Source organism: Mauremys mutica, chromosome 3 (genome assembly GCF_020497125.1).
Source record: "Mauremys mutica isolate MM-2020 ecotype Southern chromosome 3, ASM2049712v1, whole genome shotgun sequence".
In the NCBI taxonomy this organism is placed as follows: domain Eukaryota; kingdom Metazoa; phylum Chordata; order Testudines; family Geoemydidae; genus Mauremys; species Mauremys mutica.
This window is the reverse complement of record NC_059074.1, coordinates 125599987-125612095: the sequence shown is the minus strand read 5'-3', so window position 1 is coordinate 125612095 and position 12109 is coordinate 125599987. Positions and strand designations below refer to the sequence as shown.

Genomic DNA, 12109 nt, shown 5'->3' with positions numbered 1-12109 from the left:
CAGACACCCTACCTACAGTAGGGGCCCCTGGAACTCCTAGCCACCCTGCAGCTGCCCCACTGTGGGTGGTGTGGGGACCCATAGAGCCCTATTTTATCATTGATTTTTACTAAAAATATCTGTGACAGGTCACAGCTTCTGTGAATTTTTCTTTAATGCCTGTGACCTGTCCAAGGAGTCCGGTGACACCTTAAAGACTAACAGATTTAAGCTTTCATGGGTAAACCCCCCCACTTCTTCAGATGCATGGAGAGCATTCCATGCATCTAAAGAAGTGAGGGTTTTTTTACCCACGAAAGCTTATGCCCAAATAAATCTTTTAGTCTTTAAGGTGTCACTAGACTCCTCGTTGTTTGGGTTTTTTTGTGGATACAGACTAACACGGCTACCCCACTGATATGTGACCTGTCCGTGACTTTTACTAAAAATATCCCTGACAAAATCTTAGCCTTAGGTATAATGCCTTTGTGTCAGGCATACCAAGAGGGATTTACATATTGCTGGTTCTCTAGTACATTCATGGCATTGCCAGTTTCCTGGGTTAGTTTTTGTTTTTGTAACCAAAGCTAGTACATATGAAACAAGTACCCCACACATCTTGTATAGTAGCTGCTCTGAGTCAAGTGGATATTCATGAACATCTGTGTGCTCAGACTATTGGTGAGTCAGCTGCCCAATAGCATCCATGTCTGCAAAGTATAATTCCACCTCAGTATAAGAAGACAGTATCCATTGCTATTGATTATCCAAAAACAAACAAACAAAATTTGCATCCTTTATCAGCCTTCATGGAGCATGCTGGGGCAGAGGCTGAAGTGGGGCTGGGGAAAAAATTCCTACTTGAGCCTAAAGAAAATTCAAGTAGAAACTGGGAAGCAATGTTAGCCAAGCAAGTGAAAGGCCCAGTGACAAGAGTAAAGGCTTTAGCTGACACTGTCCTCACTGGAGAGCTTTCAACACAGGCTGTTAGACTATCTACCCTCCATGCTAAAACTAATCCCCAGCAAACTGACATTAATATGGACAATTATGCTATCATTTATTAATGGGGTGTGTGACGGGTGGACTAGGCCCAGATGCCTCCTGTTGGAAGCCTCAGGGTCCTGCCACACTTGTCCTAGGAAAGGAGCAGTGGAGCTAAGTCTTTCAAATGGCCCTGAGAGTCTGCACAGGAAGCAGCCAATCAGGGGGAAGCTGCAAGGGGTTGGCCGATCAGAGGGTTGCAGGCTAGTATAAAAAGCTGCAGTGCAGCCCAGAGGCAGCTCCTTGTTGGAGCCAGAGGAGTGCAGATGTTGGTCCTGGCTGGACAAAGGGAACTGCAGCACTGTGGACAGCTCAATGCTGGCAGGGACTGGGGGAGCAAGAAAGAGCTCCTGGCTGGCTCCTGGGCCTGAACATAGAAGAGCTGTGAGGTGAGAGTGAAGCTTTCATGAAGGCTAGGGCCACATGGGAAGTGGCCCAGGGAACTGTAAATAGTTTAGTTAAAGAGAGACAGCAGCATGTGACTGCTATTCTCAGGGTCCCTGGTCTGGGGCCTGAAATAATGGGTGGGTGTGGGTCGTCTCTTCCCCCAGCCAATTGAACAGCAGTAAACCCCCAGAAGGGGATCTGAACTGCTTAGTGGCCCAATTGGAAAGCTGGAGGGTGAAACCATTGCCCCCAGGGAGGAAGCCCTGGGGGTATGGCCCAATACCAGGGCTGGAACTATTTAAAGACTGCAGACACCCCTGACCAGAAGGGGTCACTTGACAGGTGGGTGTCACACCATTACAGGGAGTCAGTGGATGAGAAAGCACATATGATAGAGGGAGCAGTAGTAATGAATGCCACAGTCATTTCATAATAGCACTCCCTAGACCTGAAGATCAAACGCTACCTTTTGAAAGAACTAAAATGTCTTATTACATATGCAGACAAATCTAACTCCCTTGTCTTGTCTTGCCACTACTGTTTCTGCTTTAGTCTCAGTTCTCTCTGTACTAACAGGAACACCCTGTGTGTCTTCAGAGTATTTTCTTATTAATAAGTTATCTGCAGGTAACACCCAATACAACCTAATTTTAGGTCATTTTTCATGAGAGATATAATGCTTCATTCTAAATCGTAGGGGTTGAGGGAAATGGATATTCTAGGCATCACATAGCTAGAATAAGACCTCTTCATCACATCCATATCGTACAGTCTTGAGCTCTATCTCTTTGGTTGACATATGTCTTGTATAACTACTGCTGTATTACAGCATATTGGAGTCTGTATTGAAAGAAAAGAGCAAAAAACAAGAGAAGGAAGAATTCCCTCTAGTTTGCATCATGAAAGTTCAGTAGCATGTGCAAATCTATGCCATTTGCTTCAAACACTAGTGGTCTCAGTACAACTGAGCCAGTATATTTCCTAGCTCCAAGCAAGGGCTTGTGAGGGGATGGGAAAAGATAGGTTTGTTTGCACTGTATTTTCCAGAAGAAAGGTATTACTTCAGAATCAATCATCCAACCACGCACAGCTGCAAAGGAGCAGAAATGCTTATATTTGACTTTGCTGATAGCAACGGGTGCCCAGCAACTCTGAAAATTAAGCAGCTTGTTTAGGTGCCAAACTTTAAGATCTGGCATTAGAAGATGTTGGACAGAATCCATTAAAGAGAATATTGGTATTGAGTCTGAGGACTTACAGTGCATATTGAGCAACACTAGTTCCTTCAAAGCAGAAAATTCTCTACATCTTTGGTGTGGTCATACTGGTCAGCTTTCAGAATAACCAGATGCCTTGGACAATGCCCTCAGTAGTGAAGGCCATGTCTACACTACAAACTTTTGTGTGCGCTCACCAGGAGTGCTTGTGTTGATGCAGAGTGCAGTGCATGATGGGTAGAAGTCCCAGAGTGGCGATTTAAAGGGCCAGAGGCTCAGCCGCCGCTACGGCCCCGGGCCCTTTAACTTGCTGCTGGAGACCCGCCACTGCTACCCCAGGGTTCCAGCAGCAGGGCTCCGGGGACGATTTAAAGGGCCCGGGGCAGTAACAACAGTCAGAGCCCCGAGGCCTTTAAATCATCGCCCGAGCCCCTGGCTGCCACTGCTACCCCAGGGCTCCAGTGGCGATTTAAAGGGCCCGGGGCTTCCACTGCCACTACCCTCCGGGGCCCTTTAAATCACCACTCGAGCCCTGCTGCTGAAGCCCTGGGGTAGCGGCGGCGGGGCTCTGGCAGTGATTTAAAGGGCCAGGGGCTCCCGGCTGCCACTACTACAGTGGAGCCCCAGGCCCTTTAAAGCTCTGCCAGAGGCCGGGGCCCCGGGGTAGCAGTGGCAGCCGGGAGCCCTCGCAATGGTGATTTTAAATGGTCGCTGGTAGCTCAGGGATGATTTAAAGGGCCCAGGCTCCCAGCTGCTGCTACCACAGCCCCAGTCCTGGGTCCTTTAAATCCTGATTTAAAGAGCCGGGGGATTTAAAGGCCCCACCTGTTCCGGTAGAGGCCACGCCTCTTCAGGAGTCCCCCCCAGGACTCCGGAGTACCAGTAAGTCTTTTAAGTTACTTTCACCCCTACCTGGGACCAACATGGTGACAGTAATGCTACAAACATGTATTGCATAATCACCTGGGGGAAAGTATTGTTCTTCACGTTGCTCAGTGGATGCTCCTGGAACACCTGTCCCTGATTCTCTTTTATGAGAGTGTAGCCTTTTTAAAAATTTGAATTGATTGATAGACCTGGGTTTAAACTATAGTGTCCCTAGGGCAGGGGTGGGCAAACTATGGTGTGCGGGCTGGATCCGACCCATCAGGGCTTTGCGCTGTGGCACAGCTCCCTGCCTTCCCTGGCCCCACGCCACTCCCGGAAGTGGCCAGTACCATGACCCTGCAGCCCCCGGGGGAAGGGAAGACAGGACTCCACTCACTGCCCTCGCCTGCAGGCACTTCCCCCCACAGCTCCCATTGGCCAGGAATGGGGAGCCCATACCCCAAACCCCTCCTGCACCCCAGCCCCCTGCCCTGAGCCCCTTTCTGCACAGTGCACCCCCCCTCCCACACTCTGCACTCCCTCACAAACCCCAACCCCCTGCCGCAGCCCTACTTTCATGGCCCTGCATACCATTTCCCCACCCAGATGTGGCCCTCATGCCAAAAAGTTTGCCCACCCCTGCCCTAGGGAGTGAGCTCAGCTCCTGTGCGGCCACAGTTTCAAATCAATAGGGTGAAAGTTACCCTTTAAGATTCTCTTAGACTGGGAGACTCTTAGGGACACATGAAGAGCAAACACAGTGATCAGTTACAAATAAAAAATCTTGTTTGTATTATCAGGTATAAGTTACACTCACATGCAGATCTACAGAACCTGAGAGCCCAGGCAACAACCAATGCTTTATTCATACCCAAGATGATATTAGAGTCTGGTGGATCTTTCAACAGATGGTCATTGATAGAGGGGTGCTTCCTGCTAGGGTCTTCCCAATGAAGTATTATGTTACGGTCTTCCCACTTTACTGCAATCAGGGAATCGCTTTTGTCTTCTTATTCTGAGCACACGTAACCCTTATGCATATGCATGAGGGTTCCAACCCTTCTTTTCCTTAACTGTACTTCCACACCCCTTAAATTTTGGGAGCCCCCACTTTTCATAGGTTGTTTTCTTAGTTCTCCTTTTTCTTATTAGCATTTTATTAATATTTAGGTACACATGTTCCCATGGTAACCTGCAGTCAGAACAGAATTTTTGATGATGTATCAATCAGATACCATGTGGTCTAGATGGGTATATTACAGTCTATTTTTCTATAACATCACCTATTGGCACATCCTTTGCAGTAATCATGTGGTTTTATTGGCATAGGGTTATTCTTAGGTCACCCACTTATGTCAAGCTTCCTTAAGCCTAGTGAGACTAAGCTGAAAGTTTACAGGCCTTACCTTGTAGGCCTTTCATTACAGCCATGCTTTACTTATATATCTAATGTGCAGTCATCATTCCTAAATACTTGTCAATCTTATTCCCCTATAGTTCTCAGTGGTACCAGATGATAGAACAAGGAATGAAGGTCTCAAGTTGCAGTGGGGGAAGTTTAGGTTGGATATTAGGAAAAACTTTTTCATTAGGATTGTGGTGAAGCACTGGAATGGGTTACCTAGAGAGGTGGTAGAGTCTCCTTCCTTAGAGGTTAAGGTCAGGCTTGAAAAAGCCCTGGCTGGGATGATTTAGTTGGGGATTGGTCCTGCTTTGAGCAGGGGGTTGGACTAGATGACCTCCTGAGGTCCCTTCCAACCCTCATATTCTGTGATTCTATGATAGTCTCATCCTACTTATGTAATCAATTTGTGATGAATAGATATATGAAATAGCTTATGGGTTAACCACAACAATAAAACAATTAAATGATAAAATGAATTAAGTGGCTACAAAGAGAGTAAATAGGAGTATTTAATTTACCTTCTTTATGCCATTTTTCATATACAGCACACTCATAAGAAGGGCCATACTGGGGCAGACTAAAGGTCCATCTAGTTCAGTATCTTGTCTTTCAACAGTGGCCAATGCCAGGTGCTTTAGAGGGAATGAACAGAAAAGGTAATGATCAAGTGATCCATCCCCTGTCACCCACTCCCAGCTTCTGGCAAACAGAGGCTGGGACACCATCTCTGCCCAGCCTGGCTAATAGCCATTGATGGACCTATCCTCCATGAATTTATCTAGTTCTATTTTGGGTTAGGGTTGGGGTTTATCCCGTTTATCTGAATGGCTTCGGGAAAACTGAAACTTTCGGATAACCAGGTGTTTGGAGAAACTGAAGTGCTACATTGAGCTGCAGTTTCACTGATATAGAAATATGGGGAACAAAGGGAGTAAAGCTCATACACCTCTACCCCGATATAACGCTGTCCTCAGGAGCCAAAAAATCTTACCGCATTATAGGTGAAACCGCGTTATATAGAACTTGCTTTGATCCACCGGAGCACACAGGCCCACCCCCTCAGAGCACTGCTTTACCACGTTATATCCGAATTTGTGTTATATCGGGTGGCGTAATATCGGGGTAGAGGTGTATTTGTTTAATATTTTGTACTTTATTAAAGAGTAAAAAATAAACCTCTTGAGTTTATTAAGCCACCAAAATTGTATTAAAATTGTGTCCACGGTGATTTTAATATAATTTTAGTGTTTAAATTCAATAACATTTGGTTTTATTCATTAATAAAGTAGAAAATATTAAGTATTAAAAGTGAAAAGCCCTTGATTAGCACTAACCAGCAGTAAATGACTAATTGAGAAGTTATTAGCGGGTGAATAACTAATATAGGGCTACATGGGGGACACACAATGGATTGAGATAACTAGGATTTTGGGGTACAGGGAATTGGGATAACTGGAATTATACTGTGCCTCTATCATGACCCTCTTATTCTCCTTTCTAAATGTATGAGGTCCTAATCATATGTGTTTTTATATGGAAGCCTTTTCTTGCCTCTAATAATTTGTTGCCTGTCGCTGAAGCCTTTCTGTTTCTCATATAAACTTCTTGAGAAAGAGCAAGCAAAACTGAATGTACTATTCAACATAAGAGAGTGCCATCAATTTGTACACTTTCACTTTTATTCTCTGTAGCAAGATTGATTCAACCCAGCATCTCGTTTGCTTTTTGGACCACAATTTTACCTTAGATATTTTCATTGCATAGGCTTGTTGAGGGATTCCAAGGGGCTTGTTCCTCAACCCCCGTTAAGTCTCCTGTGTTCAAAGTCAACAATATATTCCTTTCAGAACTAAAGATGTTCATCTGGGATGGTAACATAACACTAACACTCCATGAAACATAAAGCAATAACTCCAGTTATCTGTTGCTTTGCTCAATTAGCAGAGTCATTGCAGTTTTATTCATAGATAAACAAATTGTTAAGGCCAGAAGGGACCATTATAGTTATAGAGTCTGACCTCCACAACACAGGCCTAGAATTTCACCCAGTAATTTCCTGCACTAAGCCCATATCTTGTGGATGACAGAGTCATATGTCTCAAAGACTTGTGTAGTCCTTCTTCCAATTACTTAGCCCAATTCTCTTATCTCTATTGCAAATTCATAGTTCATGAAGCATCAACCAGTCATGCATGTCCTTTTAGGCTTTGGTTCATCATAGATTGTTGTTTATTGCTGAGTGTAAATGTCTCAGGTCTGCATCTGCAGTTCCTGCATAGAGCTGTGTGAATAACTGATTTTTTTCTGTTCAATAGGTAAATGGAAATTAAAAAAAAAAAATCTTGGTTTGATCCAAAACAAAAAACAATCTATTTTTTTTCATGAATCAAAACATGAATAAATTTCTTTTTTGGGTTGAACAAAATGTTTTGTTCTACCTGAAATAAAACATTTCATTTTGCCTTTGAGTTCTTTAGCCTTTTAAAAATAAAACTCAAGTAAAATTCTAAAAGCAAAGTGATTTTGAATTGAAAAATCAAAACATTTCATTTAAAAAATATAAAAACAAAACATTTCAATTTTTTAACAAAACATTGGGTGTTTGTGGGGTTTGTTTTTTTTGTCAAACAAATTGGTGAATCTGACACAAATTCATGAAATGTTTCAGTTGTCCCAAATCTGCATTTTCCAGGGGAAAAAAAAGATTTTCCAAAAAATGTTGCCCACCTCCACTTGTTTGCTTGACTTTTATTAATCTTGATGTGTTCTGTGTACAACCATCTGTGAGAGTCACACAAGTCCTGGTAGTAAGTTTTATTATTAGAAATCCTCCATGAAATTTATGTTAACTAAGACCTAGTCTCAGCAAACTCTAAGATGAAGTACTCTTTGTCTGTACATTTTGGTTCTAATCCTAATCAAGTCGAAGTAAATGAGTTTTGCCATTGACTCCAAAAAAAGCAAAATCAGGCATTTTATCTTTTTTTTTTTTTAAACTCTGTTGTGGCAATTAATGCTTCAGTTTAGAAGCCATAAAACAGAATCAAAAATATAAATATTACTACAAAGCGTAAGTATGTCAGTTGATCCTCATCTCTGTTTATTCTTGCCTGAAGCACAGCCATTTGGTGGATTTCATTTCCATTGAGTTCTTTGGCAGTAAAAATTACTCAGGAGGAAGCCAATTAATAATTTACTACCATGAATTTCTAAGTGCAATGAATTTTTCAGGTTGATCTGACTGTTAGTATGCTTATAAATAGAATAATGAATGTTCAGTTTAATCTAATTTTTTTCTTAGTTTGTACCTTTTTATTAGTCATTGGGCAAATTGGATATTCTATGGATAACTGTAAGTTATGGGTCTTTCATTCTGAGACCTCATCTTATTCATTTGTTCTTCTGAAGCTAAATAAATACGGTGGCTCAGAAGCATAAAATACACATACAATACTTGTAGAATTTTCTATTTTCTGTGCCTACACCTCATATTATCTATGTATTTTTGTTTGTGTGTTTCCTGTATTTGGACTTTTTTATGTTATCAGTCAAGCTATTATATTTGGAGCATTCCCTCCCCCACATCCTCTTGCCTTGTAAAGAATTTGACACGGTACCATGTGGGAAAATATTAGTTAAATTAGAGTGGATGGGCATTAGTACAAGAATTGTAAGGGGAATGAGGAACTGGTTAAAGGGGATAAGACAACGGGTTGTTCTGAAAGGTGTAACATCAGACTTGGGGGTAGGTTACTAGTGCAGTTCCTGAAGGATTGCCTTGGGATCACTCTTAATATTTTTATTAATGACCTTGGCACAAAAAGTAGGAGTGTGCTAATGATGATACAACATTGGAAAGCATTAGAATATTATAGAGGAAGATCTGGATGACCCTGAAGACACGAGTGACAGAAATGGGATAAAATTCAGTTGCATAAGGTGCAAGATCATGCACTTACGGTCTGATAATAAGAATTTCTGCTACAAAAAGCTGGGGTTCATCAGTGGGAAATGACAGAGAATGAGACAGACCTGGGTGTGGGGGAGTCAATCACAGGATGACTATGAGCCACCAAAGTGATGCAGCTGTGAAAGAAGCCAGTGCAATCCTAGGATGTATTAGACGAGGCATCTCCAGTAGTGAGTGAGAGAGAAAGAGAGGTATTTATGCCATTATACAAGGCACTGGTAAGACCTCATTTGGAATACTGTATACAGTTCTTACCACACATGATCAACAAAACTAAATTCAAACTGAAACAGGGGCAGAGAAGAGCTACCAGGATGATCAGGGGAATGGTGGGCCTGTCTTACGAAAGGAGAATGGAGGAGCTTGGCTTGTTTAGCCTAGCAAAAAGAAGGCTATAAGGGATGAGACTGCACTCTATAAATATATTAGGGGGTAAACACCATGGAGGGCGAAGAGCTATTTAAGCTAAAGGACAATGTTGGCACGAGAACAAATGAGTGTAAACTGGCCATGAAGAAATTCAGGCTGGAAATTAAAAGATGGTTTTGAACCATCAGAAGAGTGAGGTTTTGGAACAGCCTCCTAATAGGCATTGTGGGGCAAACAACTTACTTAGTTTTTTAAGACAGAGTTGGACAAATTTGAGTGCAATTGTATTATGGGGCTGGTCGTGATGGTGGGGGCAGGACTCAGCAGCCCTGGGGCTCTCTTCCCGTTTATAATTTATGTTCCTAAAGCTCATGCTTCAGGGTTTCAGCTGGCCAGCTGCAGAGGTGAGGAAGAGATGCCTGTCCTCCTCTCAATGGATTCTGATGGGATGTTGTGGTGGGTTTGGTTGTCTGTTTTTGTCATTCCTCTGAAGCATCAGGGATGGCCCCTGCTGCAGACCAGACATTGGATGGGGTGGGTCAGGGCTCTGAGATGGCACCAGTCATTCTCTCTTCTCAGGTGCCTGACTGGCTGGTGTGTGCTCAGGGTCTAACTGATCACCATATGTGGGATCAGGAAGGAGTTTCCCCCCACATCAGATTGACAGTGACCTTGTGGGGTGCAGTGTATTGATATGGCTCACTAGCTGGGATGTTTCAGAGTAGCAGCCGTGTTAGTCTGTATCAACAAAAAGAACAGGAGTACTTGTGGCACCTTAGAGACTAACACATTTATTTGAGCATAAGCTTTCATGGGCTACAGCAAGTACTCCTGTTTTTGCTGGGATGTGTCTATTTAATAATTTCCCTGCCACTTCATGGGCTTTTGGCATTGGTGCACCTTGGTCCATCCTACTCTCTCCCTGTCGCACACAACGGTCTAGTCTTCTGTGATCTCATTTTTGTTGTTGAGTTTAGTGCGTGGGTGCTGGGTGGTGTTGGTGGCCTGTGCTATGCAGTAGGCCAGACTAGATGATCTGGTGGTTCCTTAAACTCTATGACCCGTGTATATCAATGTGGGGGAGTGATGCCATGGCTCTGGCCCTCCCTGCTCCTCTGCACTCACTTGCTGACCACCTGTTCCAGAGTACTTAACAAGTACAAGTACATGACAGTTTTGGATAATTTTTCTTTGGAGTTTATTGCAGACCAGACTCATTTAATGGCCTTTAATGATGACTGCAAATTGCAGTATATTAGATTGTAAGAATCCCATTGCAACATGAAGGCAGTGACAAATCTTGTAGTAAAAGCAGTCAATAACTGTTTTTAACTCTGGGACTCTCCACGTGTTTTAAATCTTTATTTTTTAATTAATGGTGCAGTTCCTTGTGCCATAAGAGGTGGGAAGGGCTAATGACATCCACATAAGTAAGGGTGGCAGAATCTAGATCTAATATTGAAATATTTATTATTTTGGTGAACAACAAATATATATTTTGAACTTTATAAACCCACTGTGGTTTCGAATGATGGCATGATAGATGGGCTTTCCATATATATGATGGAAAATATTTAAGAAAACTCAGCAATGCCATCTATTATACCATCAACTGAGCTATCATTCAAAACCACAATGGTTAATACAGTTCAAAAAATACTTTTGTTAATTACCCCCCCAAAATTACAATATTAGATCTAGATTTTGCTATCCTTATTCATGTGATGAAATAATGTACTCCTTGAATAGTCAAGACCAATGGTTCTCAACCAGGGGTTGAGAGGTTTTCCAAGGGGTACGCAGAGGTCTTCCAAGGGGTACATCAACTCATCTAGATATTTGCCTAATTTTACAACAGACTACATAAAAATCACTGGCGAAGTCAGCACAAACTAAAATTTCATATAGACAAAACGAGAAAATAATCCATTTTTCAGCAATAATATGTGGGACACTTTTGTATTTTCAGTGTCTGATTCTGTAAGCAAATAGTTTTTAAGTGAGCTGAAACTTGAGGTATGCAAGACAAATCAGACCCCAGAAAGGGATAAAGTAATTTGGAAAGATTGAGAAACACTAGTCTAGGACATGCCTTCTTCCAGGCACAGGGGGCTGGGTGGAAACAAGATAAGAGAAGGATATAAAAGGCATTATTAAGCTTGCAGCATGTATGGAGCAACGTGGTGAGGGAAAGAAAAAACAAGATAAAAAGGTAGGTGGAAACCTAAGTTCACCAGGACCTTGAAAGGAAGGATGCAGAGTTCGTATTTGATGGAGAAGATGAGAGGAAGCCAATGAAAGGATCTGAAGGAGGAGGAGGACACAGTCAGAGCAGCTGACAAGGTACATGCTTTTCACAGCTACATAATTTATAGGAGTTGGGGTGAGGTGCAGGAAGATATGATTACAAAAGTTAAGACAAAAAAACAGATAGGGCCTGTGTAAGTTGAGACCATAAACTCCATGACATCTTAGGAAAATAGTCAAGGTTGCTTTTGGAGTTATAGATAGTGGCAAGGGTAAAAAACCACCAACCAACCAAACCTAACAGATCAATAGAACAGGCAGTGACAATCATGACAGAGCCCCTGAAGGTGCCTACAGAGACCCAATAAGCAATTAACGCAAAAAGTGTATTTCTCTTTAAGGCTGATCAATTGCAGTGGTGTTGTCAGTTAGCCTCTGAGAACCTTCCCCAGAATGGTGGTGTCACTGTTGTCTCAGAACTTTTTTCAACTGAGTCATTAATAAGTCATCAGCGTTGTTCACTTTCCATATAAGGACATGGGAGGAAAGGTATGTCTTGATGGCCTTTAGCAGTTGGAAAGGAAAGATAAACAAGGCCAAGTAGCCCAAGCTGAATGTGGCTGG

At 42.6% G+C, this 12109-nt stretch overlaps 1 protein-coding gene and 1 long non-coding RNA gene across 2 annotated transcripts in view; one reads left to right on the top strand and one right to left on the bottom strand.

Annotated features, from left to right (window-relative positions):
- Window positions 1-12109, top strand: part of RPS6KA2 (ribosomal protein S6 kinase A2) — a 451617-nt gene that overhangs the window by 203067 nt on the left and 236441 nt on the right. The window lies entirely within an intron of this gene.
- Window positions 1-12109, bottom strand: part of LOC123367080 — a 42897-nt gene that overhangs the window by 2393 nt on the left and 28395 nt on the right. The window lies entirely within an intron of this gene.